Source organism: Aotus nancymaae, unplaced genomic scaffold (genome assembly GCF_030222135.1).
Source record: "Aotus nancymaae isolate 86718 unplaced genomic scaffold, 86718_ANA_hifiasm-v0.15.2.pri h1tg000033l, whole genome shotgun sequence".
Lineage (NCBI taxonomy): Eukaryota > Metazoa > Chordata > Mammalia > Primates > Aotidae > Aotus > Aotus nancymaae.
In genome coordinates this window covers 57,521,315-57,535,118 of record NW_026988447.1, presented here as the reverse complement: position 1 = coordinate 57,535,118, position 13,804 = coordinate 57,521,315, and the positions used below count along the sequence as shown (strand labels likewise).

Below are 13,804 nucleotides of genomic sequence, written 5' to 3'. Positions count from 1 at the left end.
CTGGTGGAAGTCTTTCTAAGAGTTATGACAAGTACAAATCATTCATCTTTCAAACAAGTTTCTCACAAGAGAAACAAACTCCTCCTGATAAGTACAGAGAAGACTAGAGTAAGCACCTCTTAGAAATCTTAAGAACAAGGACAACAAAAGATTAGGAGAGAGGAAAATAAAAACTAAAAGACATGGATTGCCAACCAAGTAATCCAAGTAATTACCATCCAGCCCACAAGAGACTTAGATGGCTAGAAAGCTGAAGGGCACTGCCTAACCTGGATAGTTAACACAAACTTGGCTCTGGCTGAATTACTTAGGTATAGCCATTCTGCACGTTCTGTTAACCTACTCAGGTGTATATTCTGCAGGATCCTTACGGTTTTGATAATGACACTTCTGTATATCCTGATGAGTTACTCTGCCCCCACCCCAGGCAAATGTCCTCTGTCCCTGAACAGAGGGCAGTTTCTCTGTAATAACCTCCTCCCAAATTTGCTTCTATCTTAATTCACATTTATGAGTTAAGTTTCTTGTTTTATTTTTACTTTTAGTTTCATTTCTATTTCAAAGACAGGATTTTATTTGAGCATGAGTAGTAATCATAGTAAATATGTACATTTTCCTTTATTTTTATCAACTATGTAATTAGGCTATATTTAACTGGAGAGGCTGGCCTATTTGCTACTAGGTGGTACATCACCACAAATGGCATCTTGCTAAAAAGAAGACTTTTAAGGTTCCAGACTGAATGTCTTTTTTTTGCTTGCCCCACACACAGTCTGACCAAAATGAAAAACGAGGCGTACCATTTTATCCTTAGAGCAGAATGATTTGAAACAGACAATGTGCTTATAATAATTTTTTTAAAGAGAATGGGACTATGGTAGCTATTTGGGAATATGTTTTGGGAGTTTTTGTGTCATTTTTTCTCTTTAACATTCTAATTATAATAGGCACTCATGTTATTTTAGGAAATGTTATGCCTGGATAAGCGAAATAAAAATTTAAGTTATCTATAGATCTATTATCTGTTAACATTTTGCATTGTCTTTCTAGTCACGTTTATATTTACACATGCAACTTGTTAAACAGGAGGAATAGGGTCATACACATATCATTGTTTTGTGCCCATAAACATATAATGCACCTTCTGTCATCATTCCCCACTAAATGTGATAGGAGCATTTCATTATTCCATTGTAGGTACCCACCATGGTTTTTTTTTTTTTTTTAACAGTTCTTTATTCTTGGACACTTGTTTCCTTTTTTTTTTTTTTAAACGGTTATTGGCAATGTCATGGTTAATGTGCTCAGAGCTAAATCTTTGTTCACAGTCTTAGGATGTTTATAGAGTATAAGAAATGTGTTTACAGTAGCTCTAAAGAGCAGCTTAATAATTTTACGTTGGAATTTAAATAGCCAATTTAATATGTGGAAAAAAGGTATCTCACTTCTTTGAGTTTCTTTGCTCACTAGTAAGGTTAAACACTTTCTCACTTTAAATGTTAAAGTATAAGAGTTTATTTTCTTGTATTGCAGAAGGTTTGAAGGCTTTTGTTTAAAATTATTTAAACAAAATAATAGTATCACTGTTATGATACTATATGACCTTGTCAATGCTCATGACTTTAACCTTAGGGGGTTAAGTGTTTGGATATAACAACTTTGTGTCATGAAAGAAAGAACAAGATTGACAATTGTCTAGGCCATGGAAGACCTAACAGAAACTGTAGAAAGCAGAGCTTATGAGACAGAACTTTTTAATAGGTGTGTCTGCCTTTCTGGGCTTAAAGAAAAAGTCCTGTTTCTTGGATATTTTAATTCAGTCTGTGTTGCGCAGAGAGAAGTACAGAGTGGCCTTTCAATATATTTTAAATTTAACAGTCTACAGTTAGAAAACACTATTTGAGCTCTTACAATAAACTTTCATTCTGAAAGCACCCATCTAAATTAGTGGGTCATTCTCCCCACTCCTTTTCTCCCTCCCCTCACAGTCACATTGGCCATAGCTATATCCATGGACTCTGCTTCGGTAATTTTCAGAGTTCAAACTTGTGGGTCACTGTTTCATAATATTAAATGATATTAGTGAGGCCTACTCCATCCCCTTATAAGATTACTTCAATGACTTCCTTATCTTGAGGGGAACTGACATGTGACTCTTTAGGGACACATCTTATCTTATAAAGTGGGAGTTAGTCAGTGAACAAATATTTATAACCCTCAATTCTGTGCCAGAAAGCAGAGAATCTGATACATGTGATCCCTTCCCTCACAGAGCTTGCAGTCTGACCGGAAACAGACGAGTAAACCTTGACAAATAATTGACCAAAGTTACAGTTAGCAAACTGTGATGTCGGACAAAAAGTATAGAGTAACGCGGAGCAAGGGAAAGGAAACCGAATGTGGTCTGGGAGGGTCAAGAAAGGCTTCTCTGAGAATGCACAGGGGTTAGTTATAAATGCCATCTCTTGCTCTCCTCCCTTGCAGAATGCTACATTTAGTGTCCATGAACTGCAAGGGAATTAATCTGTTTCTACTCTTTTTAGCAATACTCCACAGGTATTAAAATGAAAATACATTGCTATAGTTGATTAACCACTAAAAGATTAGTACCATTTTATCTGAGGAAAACATTATTAAATAATTAGCCTTAAGAACAACATACTTTGCCAAATGGAATGAAAAAGGTTGATAAATCACTGGGACATCAGCTTATTCACGGGAGTGTGTAATAGCCGTGGAAATTCAACTTTATCATGTCTTCCATGTACAATATGGGACTATCTGAAGGAACACGGGTCCTCTTCTAGCTAAGGTTTGGACCGTATAACTAGTCTTTTAAAGAGAATTTATCTACTGTCCAATTTACAATAAAATGTAGCTTAAGCATAATAGCTTTTGTCATTTGGAAAAGTTCTGTGTTGAACTGTTAGGTAGAGCCTGAGGTGACTATGACTAATAGGAATATTCTTCCAAGTTGTTTAATCCCCTGAGATGATTATGGCTGTTCTTTTGCCAGACAATGACTCTAAAGTCCATTAAACTTAAAAACAGATGCTTCTAGGGGGAGTTGCTTTTCAATGCATCAGGTTACTCAGTGTTTTTATGTGGCGATATTTTGGCCATCTCCTAATATTGGAGAATTTGTTTCAGAAATCTGGAACTGTCTCCTCCTCAGCTCTGGTTATCAGAAGCATGACAGAGGGAAATGAAAGTAAAAGATGGACTGGAGATTTCTGGTGCAGTTGTGAGCCGACCATCAGAGTTGTATATTTGTATCACATTGCCTTGTCTTCCTCTTAAATTCTAGAGAGTTATGTGTTGGGATTTATTGAGAGCCATGGTGAAAAACTATCAAATGACGTCATGTGGTGGTCTTCCGTGGTCTGCACTATTGCTCATTGCTCCTTGTATGCAGGCTTGCAGTGGATGTGTTAAAGCTAAGTGTCAAATGCTTTCTTTTCCCTCCTGGAGAACAAAATATGGTTCCCACTCCCCTTCCTCCTAACACATACGGAGATACACACGTTTTCTCTCTTTCTCTGAGTTTGGAAATTTTTTTCCCCCTCTAGCAACACAGGAGTTGAGAGCCAAATATGCAGCACAGTTTTAGTCATTTTGCAAGACTTAACTAGTACGCTCTATTTTAGTCATTTAACAAATGCATATAATGCGTACTATATACCAGGTGCTGTTTCTGATCTCTTTTTATTAGTATTAGCTCCTTCGATTCTTTTTTCTCCATTTATTTCTGCTTTATTCTTTCCTTCCTTATACTAACTTTGGGTTTGTTCTTTTCTAGTTCCTTGAGGTGCATCATTAGATTATTTGTTTGGATTCTCTCTATGTTTTTGCTGTAAGCATATGGTGCTGTAGTGTTCCCTCAGTACTGCCTTTGCCTTATCTGTTAGATTCTGGTATGTTATGTTTCCATTTTCATTTATTTCAAGAAATGTTTAAATTTTCTTCTTAATTACTTCATTGATTGTTCAGGAGGAGGTTGTTTAATTTCCATGCATTTGGGCAGTTTCCAAAGTTCTTGTTATTGATTTTTAGTTTTATTCCATTGGAGCCAGAAAAGACACTTGGATATGATAGTGACTTTTTTGAATTTGTGGAGACTTGTTTCGTGGCCTAAGATATGTTCTATTAGATATGTTCTATTCTGGACAATGTTCCATGCACTGCTGAGAGGAATGTGTATTCTACAGCTGTTGGATGAAGTGTACTGCAAATGTCTGTCAGGTCCATTTGGTCTAGAATATACTTTAATCCCAGTGTTCTTTATTGACTTTCTGCCTGGATGATCTGTCCGTTACCAAAAGTGGGGTGTTGAAGTCCTCTACTATTATTGTATTGCAATCTGTCTCTCCCTTTAGATCTATTATTTGTTTTTATGTAACCTTAGATTCTTTTAAGAACCTCGTTAAATTAGTACTGTTATTGTCCCTATTTATAGATGAGGGAACTAAGGCACAGGGAAATTAATATCGTGCCTGGAGCCACAATACTTAATCGTGGAGTCATGCTCAGTGTGGACTCGGGCTTCAGAATCCTTGTTCTTAAAAGCTTTGCTGCCTCTGCAGTGATTTGCTACCGGGAGCAGGTAGAACAATATTCAGTCCCAGGAGATAGCTCTCCTTCTCCCACTCCATCTTGTGATCAAGAACCCTTCTCTATGTTTACCTGGCTCTCTGATTCTACATTAATCATCTCACAGTAGTATTTTGCAGTTGTGGTTGTTATATAATTTACTTTATTCCTTTGTGAAATTGTACATTCTACATATACATCAAAATAAATCATGAATTTCTAAAATACTATTTAAAATGAATGTAGTCTTAATGTAACACTGTGTTAAGATGTATACAGGAAGAGATTTTGGAGTAGTAAGCTTGAATTTGTTTTGCATTCCAGTATCTACCCTTTTGCCCATTCTCCTTTTTGTCAAGGGCACACATTTTCAGCTTGACTCAGTGAAAAGCGCCAGGTTTGGCCATATAACTGAATAAATTCTATAAGCTGACAATATTAGAAATATCATTAATACCATGCTCTAAACAACTGTAATTGTCCACAGACTTGAGTTTGAGCGCGAAAGCAACTACTGCTTTAATTTTATTTGTGTGAATGGAGTGAGTAGGTTTGGTAGGTGGAGTCAAGAGAGGGTAATAACTGGAGAAGCATTCCAAGTGAAATGAGAAAAACAAACTCCAAGGACCACGTGGTCTTTCCAGAGGGGTAAATGTGTCCCGCGGGGAGTGTGGTGTGTAATATCTGAAGTGTAAAACTAAACTGCTTCTCCTTTTTAATGGGGTCTAGAAATGCTGACTGGAATATAGCATTTTGGGCCAGTTGAAGTTTATTTCATCTCTTCACAGCCTTTCAGATATTCTTTTGTTCTTTTATAACAGTTTTACTGAGATATAATTCACATACCATGAAACTGGCCTTTTTAAATTATACAAATCAGTAGTTTTTAGTATATTCATAGAGTTGTGCAACCATGCCCACTCACTCTTTAATTCTGGAATATTTACTGCACTTGAGAAGAAACCCTATACCCATTAGCATTCACTTTCCATTCTCTTCTTCCCCCAGCCCTTGGCAACCACAGATCTTTCTGTCTTTATGGAGTTGCCTATTCTGCACATTTCATATAAATGGGATCATATAACATGTGGTCTTTGTGACTGGCTTCTTTCACTTCGCATAATGTCGTCAGGATTCATTCATGCTGCAGTGTGTATCACTACTTTATTCCTTTCTGTTGCCCAATTCATATTATAGGGGTTTGCCACATTTTGTTTATCCATTTAATAGTTGATGGACACTTGGGTTGTTTCCACTCGGAGGCCATTATGAATAATGCTGTTATGAATGTTTGTGTACAGCTTTTGCTTGGACTGGTGATTTCATTTTTCTTGGGTATATACCTAAGAGTGACACATTTGTACTTGAGTTTCTTCCAAGAGTTGAGTATTTTTGATGAAGATGGGATCTCACCGAAAAAAATCAATTTCTGGTTGCAGATGAGTGTACATCCTGCAGTTGTTAAACATAGATTTTAATGAAATGTCTTAGGGAGTTAAAAGAGATACGTGTATGCACTGTTCGGTAGTCTCAGGCTATACTCTTTGGATATTCATATTGTGGTTCTATCAACTATAGACCTCTGGCCAGTATTTTGCATCCACCCACAAGGCAAATTTCAACTAGTTAAAAAGTCATTAAAAAACTGCAGCAACTGTATGGGTTTCAAAGCAAATCTTCCTCCATTTAGTACAAGGTGACAGATTATGCACAGCATATCAACCTAAGCTTCTGTGCACATCAACCCTGTATATATGTGGTTCTTCTGCTATCCTATAAAGCCCTCTGCCTTCCTCTTCCTTTCTCTGTGCCCAGTTCACAATACTCTGATAGTGCTTGCCTTTCCATTGTGTTTAAACCTTCCTGGCCCATTCCTGCCTCCAGGCCTTTGGGCCAGCTGTGCCCTCTGCCTGGCTTACTCTTGTTTTGTAGCTGGTGGCCTCCACTCCCTAAACCTTATTAAGTCTTAAGTATCCCCTCAGAAAGGCTTCCCTGACCACTTGCTGTACATCAGCCACACCAGCCTTCCCCTGACTCTGGCTGACTTTTCTGAGTGGCATTGACTGGTCTTGTTTATCTGTGTGTTCCAGTGTTAGAATATGAACATAAGAGGGAAGGGAATCTGCCTGCCTGCCCTGCTCCAACTTTAAACAGGAGCTGGCAGGTGTTAAGTGTTAGTGGAATGAAGGGCTGAGTTGCTCATCTTGTCCTGAAATGCCAGTCCCTGTTAGAGCCAATGTTTTCCTGGTAACACTCCTAGAGGGCCAGTATCAGAGAGCTCTAGGGGGGCAGCATTAGAGGGCTCTTCATTTCACCTCCACCCTCAGAAGACTAGCAAAACATAGCAACAAAGCCTCATTCTTATTTAACCTCTGACTTTTTCTTCCCTTAGAGCTGTCATCCTCTGGCCCTAACACTGTTCTTGGAAAGGATCTGCCAGATACTGGGAGTATTGACTGCTGCAAGGACTGAGGTGGGATTTGCTGTGCGACACGTGGAAACAGTAGGTTTGGTGCTTCCTGCTGCGATAGCATGTGTCTAACCTGCATCAGCTGAAGGTCGGCTGTCTCATCAGTTAGCTGCAGCTTCGCGATCTTCCCTTCTCTGATTAAGACATTTCATAAAGGCCTTAACTCTGAGAATTTTTATTTTATTTTATCCTCGGAAGAGTCTTAAATTTCAAGCTCTTTCAGGTGAATGGACATTTTCTCAGTCTTGGATTGCCATTTTAAATGACAGCCAGAGAAACAGAGGTAACCCCACAACTTCCTAACCTCTTTGCATTACTGCCAAAAGAGAGTACTCAGTTAACTGTCTCAACCATGCCTTAAGAAAACAGAAAATATTCAGAGAAATATCAGTCAGCCATGCACCTTTTAGCAACAGTACTGAAATTATTACTGGCAAAGTTATTCTGTTTTTATAGTTATCGAAACCAAAATTAAAGAGCTGCAGTAGTTATACGCATTCTATGCCCACTGAGGAGGAAGAGATTTTGCTTTCTGTGGTTGAAGCTGTGCAACTCCGTTCACTGCCTAGAGTACTTTGAATTTAATTTCAAGTGTAATTTTATCATTGAAAGTAAAAATAGCATTGCATTTTTTAATGCAAAAGATTTTCTCTTTTCCTGCTGTATCGCTGGGCATCTTACGACTAGGGCTCATTTGACCCTGATGAGAGCTGTTTTTTTTTTTTTTTTTTTTTCTTTTTATCGTTACTGTCTAGTGTCGTGTTTGCCTAAGAAGATTTCCACCCTAAGATAGACACCAGGGCCATGTAATCTCAAATTATTTAAAATAAATGTTTGTGGGTAGTTAAGATTATTCAGCACAGTATTCTATAGCATTATTTGTCTTCTGTGAAATTAACAATAATTCTAAGAATGTTGCTACGGTTAGAATGCCTATTTTGAGCCGGTACTAGAAATGGCAGCTATTACTAAATATTTGTCACCATTGATATCTTTCCCTTTCTCTGGTGGTGTCTGTCGCATTGAAGCTGAGTGAAGAAAAGACTTCATTTATTCAACAAATACTTACTGAATGCTTTCTGTGTGCCAGGCGTTCTTTTCAGTGTTGCGAATGAGGCAGTGAACAAAACAAAATCCTTTCATGAGCTTTAAGAAAACTCTCAAACATCCTTAGCCCACAAACCAGAGCGGAGAGGCACAGAGGACTCGCCTCGCTCGAAGGTATTCTGGGAAAACCCCCTCCAGGATGGCAGATGGGCACAAGCAGGAAAGGAGACAGCAGAACCCTGATTTGGAAAATAAAGCAGTCTTAATGTTCTAATTTAATCACTGCAGAATTTTAGAAGCGTGTTAAAATAATAAACCAAAAAAAGGTGCTAGGTTGATATAACTTGGGCTTAAAAAATAAAGGATTACTGTTTTTTTTTCCCTTTTTAATGTCCCACACACTTGATGTAAGGATTACTTTTTAAGTGTACCATATTCATACATTTTTTCGCATTCAGAGTCTCCCCAAATTCTGCCTCCACCATCTTCTCAGCGTCTCATTGTCTAATGCCAGAATTTCTTTATGCATCTTTCCAGAATTTCTTTATGCATAAATAAGCAAATAGGAGTATTAATTCCTATTTGCCCCCTTTATAATATAAAAGATAGCATACTATATTTCTCAGCAATTTATGGTTTTTTTTCCTTACAATATATGTAGGAGGATTTTATAAGTGAGTACTAAGATACTTTCCTCATTCTCTTTTTTAAAGCAGTTATAGAGTAACAGAGTCCATTTATGGATGTACCACTGTTAAAATAGTGATCTATTGTTGGACAACATTTGGGTTGTGGCCAGTTGTTCACTCTTAAACAATACTGCAGTAAGTAACTGTATGTAGGTCCTTTTGCATGTATGCAATATATCTATATAAACTTGTAAAGTAGAATTGCAGGTCATAAGGTATATGTGTAATTTTGATAGATATTATTAAATTGCCTCTCTGAGTGGAAGGTTTTCTTATTACCCGTCTACTAGAAACTTGTGAGAGTACCTGCTGTCATCAGGGTCTGGATATTTTGCCAATTCTCATAGCTTAAATACCAGACTGCAAGCTTTATGAGGCCAGGGACAAGGTCTGTCTCATTCACCTGGCCATAACAGACATTCACATGTCTAATGAAGTTTAAATAAATTTTCAAAAGATGAGACAATTAGTGGTAATTTAGCTCTCAGAGTATACAAATGCAGTAAACTGGCTTGCTACCATAGATGGGGCTCTTCTGCTATTTAATTATTAGAAATCTGCAGTTACAGCATGGGAACAAGCATTCTTTTATGTTACTGAAATTTATAGTAAGCAGGTAGTTGGCAACAAATTCGTGAGCCAGTTATCTGCTGGCAATTTGATTTCCCAAGACCTAAACTCTATTTTCAGAATCTGAAGAACTAAGTTTTCTACTTCCGGTTATCTGCATGAGCCGAAACATTTTACAGGGCTTCAGGAGGTCCACCCATCAGCTACAAACCCCAGAGTGCAAATACCTGCTTAAGAGACGTGATTAAGGACTTTGAAATATTTTGGAGAGTGATTCAACGGACTTGTTTCTTGCCGCTAGTAATTGCAGCCTGCAGTTAGCCAGTTCTAGATAATGAGAGTACTGTTTCCTTAAATCTGTTATGGACTTTGTCTGGTGGAATTCAAGAATTTTTTTGATATGGAAAGATTTTTTTCCTTAAATATGCGTTTCAAAAAGAAAAAATATTTTGGAGGAGTTAAAGTGAATATATGTTTAAGTCAAAAATCTTTGCTAAGAAAACTTATACCCATTTTATAGTTGTTAAAAAAGTGAAGTAATTAATATCTATGTGATTTGTAATAGTTCTTCTGAATATCAGGTGTACTGAAACCCCAAGGTTAGGATGAATATTATTGGATGAAAGGAAGAAAGAAGAAAATTTTCTAAACAACTTTTATATCCTCCTGTCCATAAACATTAAATAAATGTAGAACTCAGGACTTCCCCGCTAAGATTAGGAGTAACATTTAAGCACACCCTTGCATCTTATTTTCTTGTTTCCATAGCAGGCATGTCCTCTGACAACAGCAAAAATGAAAGAAAGAACAGAAACCCCAGTATTGGGGCAGTGGCAGGGTGGCCTTTTTAAAACCACTTTTCCTCCACTGAATATTTAACAGATAGAAATGACTGGGAAAATAGTGGAGACATAAAATATTAGAGCAAAAGCCATAACTGTCAGTGAAATTACATGGACTGTAAGCCCAGAGTGTTTTATTCTAGACTTTTGGCTCCTGGAGTAACCTAGGCACACATGCTAACTTAAATTTGAAGACGAACGTTAGTAAGGTGACTTTAGGTCGGCTGTGCTGTATATTTGTATTGATGATGGTATTGGAGGGTGAATCTCCTTGATTCTGAAGCTATTGATACTGTGGTAATCAATTTTTGTTATTAAAAAAAGGGACAGATATGCAAATATATGAGAGAATGAATTCTTTTAGGAATGGCAAGTAATTTCCATGACACCATATAACTCCTTTCCCTTTTATATGTAAGAACCCTGCAGCTTTGTCTTAAAGTTCTTTTTTCCCCAAAACTCAATAGGAAAAACAGTAGCCTATACTTTGGCGACAAAGGATCTGTTGATTCTATGTACAGCATAGTGCCTTTTGAATGCTCCTGACTTAAAGAGAATAACTGAAGGAGCATCTACCGACAGTGAGAAGGTGGGAAAGAACAGTGTCAAGTTTAAGCACTAAATCAGCAGTCTAGTGGTGGGAGGACATCATGCTGAACAGATGTCTGCTTTGTGTCTGACTGTACCTATGCCTGAGTTGTCTTCATCCTGCCAAATACAAACAAGTTACTAGGCAACAGGAGTGATTCAGATGCTCTGAACACCTCACTGAATGAAATGTCTAACCGCAATATTTCCAGGAAATGCCCCTCTATAAGTCACTGGGCAAGCCTGATAAACATTTGCACAGGCACTGAGGTCAATGACCTAGAGCTTCTAGCTTGTGTGTTAGGAGGTGGGGCCAGCTAATGTTTGGAAGAATGTCACCCTACTGGGCAAACATTGATAGTTACTTACATGGTAACTATGAGGAGGGAGGGTTGGTGACAGGGCCAGGAGAAGTGCAGTCTCTCCCCAGAACAACTCACCAAGATGGAAATCCACTGCCCTTAGGTCACATTTCTGATTGTAAAAATAGCCCAGGATCCCAGAAAATCACAACGTAGCATAGTGGTCAGAAACCTGGACTCAGTTGGGTTCAAATCCTACCTCTGTTACTTGTTAGATTTCTAACTTCTCATACCTCAGATAGGGGTGGCAATGGTGACTACCCCATAGAGTGGTTTTGTGTATTACTGTTAGTATTTGGAAAACACTGGAACCAGTGTCTGTCATAAACTCTGGAGAAGGATTAGCTTGCCCTCCATGCTCTAGACAGCTCCTTGAGAGGTGGGGGCTGAATTGTGAAGGAATGAAGAAAAAGAGATAAGTGAGGTCTTTTCCAAGGATTTATTTATTCTTTTATGATTTTGAGGACTGTACTTTGAGAATTATGTATCAAAAATGACATCAGGGTTATGCAGCAGAAAGGCCATGTGATCATGGAGCATTGCTTTAGGGCTTCCAGTGGATATGTAATGGTCTGAAGCTAGATGGGGTTTTGCTCTACTGTTTTTTCCTTCTGTTAAAACTGTCCCCCTTTTTATATAAGATATGTTATAATAAAAATGCAATCACAAAAAGTAAACCACCGTAAGTCAGATGAAATTTTTGGCTCTGTGTCACATATGGAAGCCATAATTATACAGACACATTAGTGACTCACTTAGGAAAAGAAAGGTACCTGAAGCTGTCTGGGAAAGGGTAAGATAATTGTGGTGTCTTTGAGTGTGTGGGCTGCCACATTCATTGAACAGCTATTCTAGGGCTGGGCTGCAGGTTCTTGGCTAGTGGCCAGCTACACCAACGCAAATATGACATGGACTCTGACCTTGCAGCTCATAACCAGCAGAGGAGATAGCCCCGTGTAAGCAGTGAGCTTTAAAACCCTGTGCTGGGCTAAAGCGATGTGTAGGAGCATAGGTACAGGGAGAAAGCCAATGGCATTCAATCTCAATCTGACCCTTAAGAGTTCTAATTTCCCTTGAATATCTTTTTGGAAGGGAAATCAGAATGCTAGAAAATTGTGTTGGAAATGTGTCACCACATGACAGGCTAGTGACTCCCCAGTTCCTGAACCGTGTTTTGTAGCAGTGATTAAACCCTGCCCTGAATGAGTGGTGGCATTAGGAGATGCGTGGAGAGTAAAAGTAGTTGGAAACTTTCGTCCTGAACTTGTAGAGTCTCTCTCTGGTTCTGTCTTCGCTGACTAAGAGATGGTGGTGTTTCCCAAGGAAGTAGTTGGTGTAAAAGTCAAAAGGATGAAAGGGATTAGGGAGTGACTCTCAGGGTTACCTCAAAAGCCAGTCAAAATAGTTAATTTTGAATTATGTAGAAACTCTGGTCAGTGGTACAACATAAGTACATGATGCTTTATTCAATAACTATAAAGATTTCTTTTAAAATACGTATTTTTAATTGGAAAATAAAAATTGTATATATTAAGGTGTATAACGTGATATAACGATTTATTTATTGCCAAAATATTGGCCTAGTGACTTAAGGTTAACTTTTCAATATCTACAAAAAGTAAAGGAGAAAGCCCATTGAACTATAAAATTTCCCAGCTTTCCTTGAAGTCACAATACAGAAAGCACTCACCTGAATTTAATGTTGAAGGCAGAATCCCTGTTTTATATGCAGTCTTATGTCTTGAATAACTTTCTGTAAGTGTATGTTGGTTTGGGGAAATGCATTTAAGTTTGGTTTATTTTATGAATAACCTAGAGGTTTTTCTATTTTATTACCATTTACATGAATTTAGATTTTCAGTCTTTCATCAGGTATCTTCATGTTACTTGGTAGAAAACTGTATTAACATTATTCATAAAATATTACTGAACAAACATAACATTTTCAAAAATAGCCATAAATAATGCTTCAAATAATTCCAATAAAAAAGCTTTGCTAGAATTCACATTGTTTATATTTGTTCCAAAAAGCATTTGAGATAGGAATTTATGGTTTTAATTAACAAAGTTGTAAAACATAATCAGCTGCTTTCTCAAAGCTATCTGACTTGGGAGTGTATGTCATGTATAACGTTAGAACTGGAATAGTCTGCAACCCAGAGAAAAATACACGATCTGGGATTGCTAATCTATTACCAGATAGGTCTCATCTAGTTTGTTACTGTAAATTGTCTACCTTTAAACAGTAATAATGGAATTGGTAGTTTAACTTTAAATCAAAATCTGCAATTCCAGATTACTTGGGATATTGTCGTATTTCAATTTTAGGTATTTTGGAAAAGGCCTTTTAAAGCACCAACTATTTATAAACACTAACCAGTTTATACTAATGGTATTACTCTATTTCCTGATTTTGAATCTTGACCTGTATATTGGTCAGTTAGCATTATAAAGCATAACACTTTACTCTTTTATATTCTTTTTTGCTGGCCTCTGAGCTCACCCAATAACTTTTCTATTGTTTAACCTTCTAATTAACCATCTCTTGTTCTAGGGAGCATTTCACTTTCAACTTTATAAAATTATTTTCATTAGCTTTAATGCCTTATTTATTCTCTAATAAACCTGAATCAGGAGCTCTTCATT

The 13,804-nt window shown here is 37.5% G+C and overlaps 1 protein-coding gene across 9 annotated transcripts in view; it reads left to right on the top strand.

The window, feature by feature from the left end:
* Window positions 1-13,804, top strand: part of SGMS2 (sphingomyelin synthase 2) — an 87,636-nt gene that overhangs the window by 25,654 nt on the left and 48,178 nt on the right. For 6 of the 9 annotated variants that reach the window (XM_064384025.1, XM_012436489.2, XM_064384027.1 and 3 more), the window contains exon 2: window positions 6,983-7,093. The exons of 1 other annotated variant lie outside the window; for it this stretch is intronic. The gene's annotated coding sequence lies outside the window, so the exon portion shown is untranslated. 2 more of the 9 variants (XM_012436497.2, XM_012436496.3) reach the window with 2 other exon arrangements.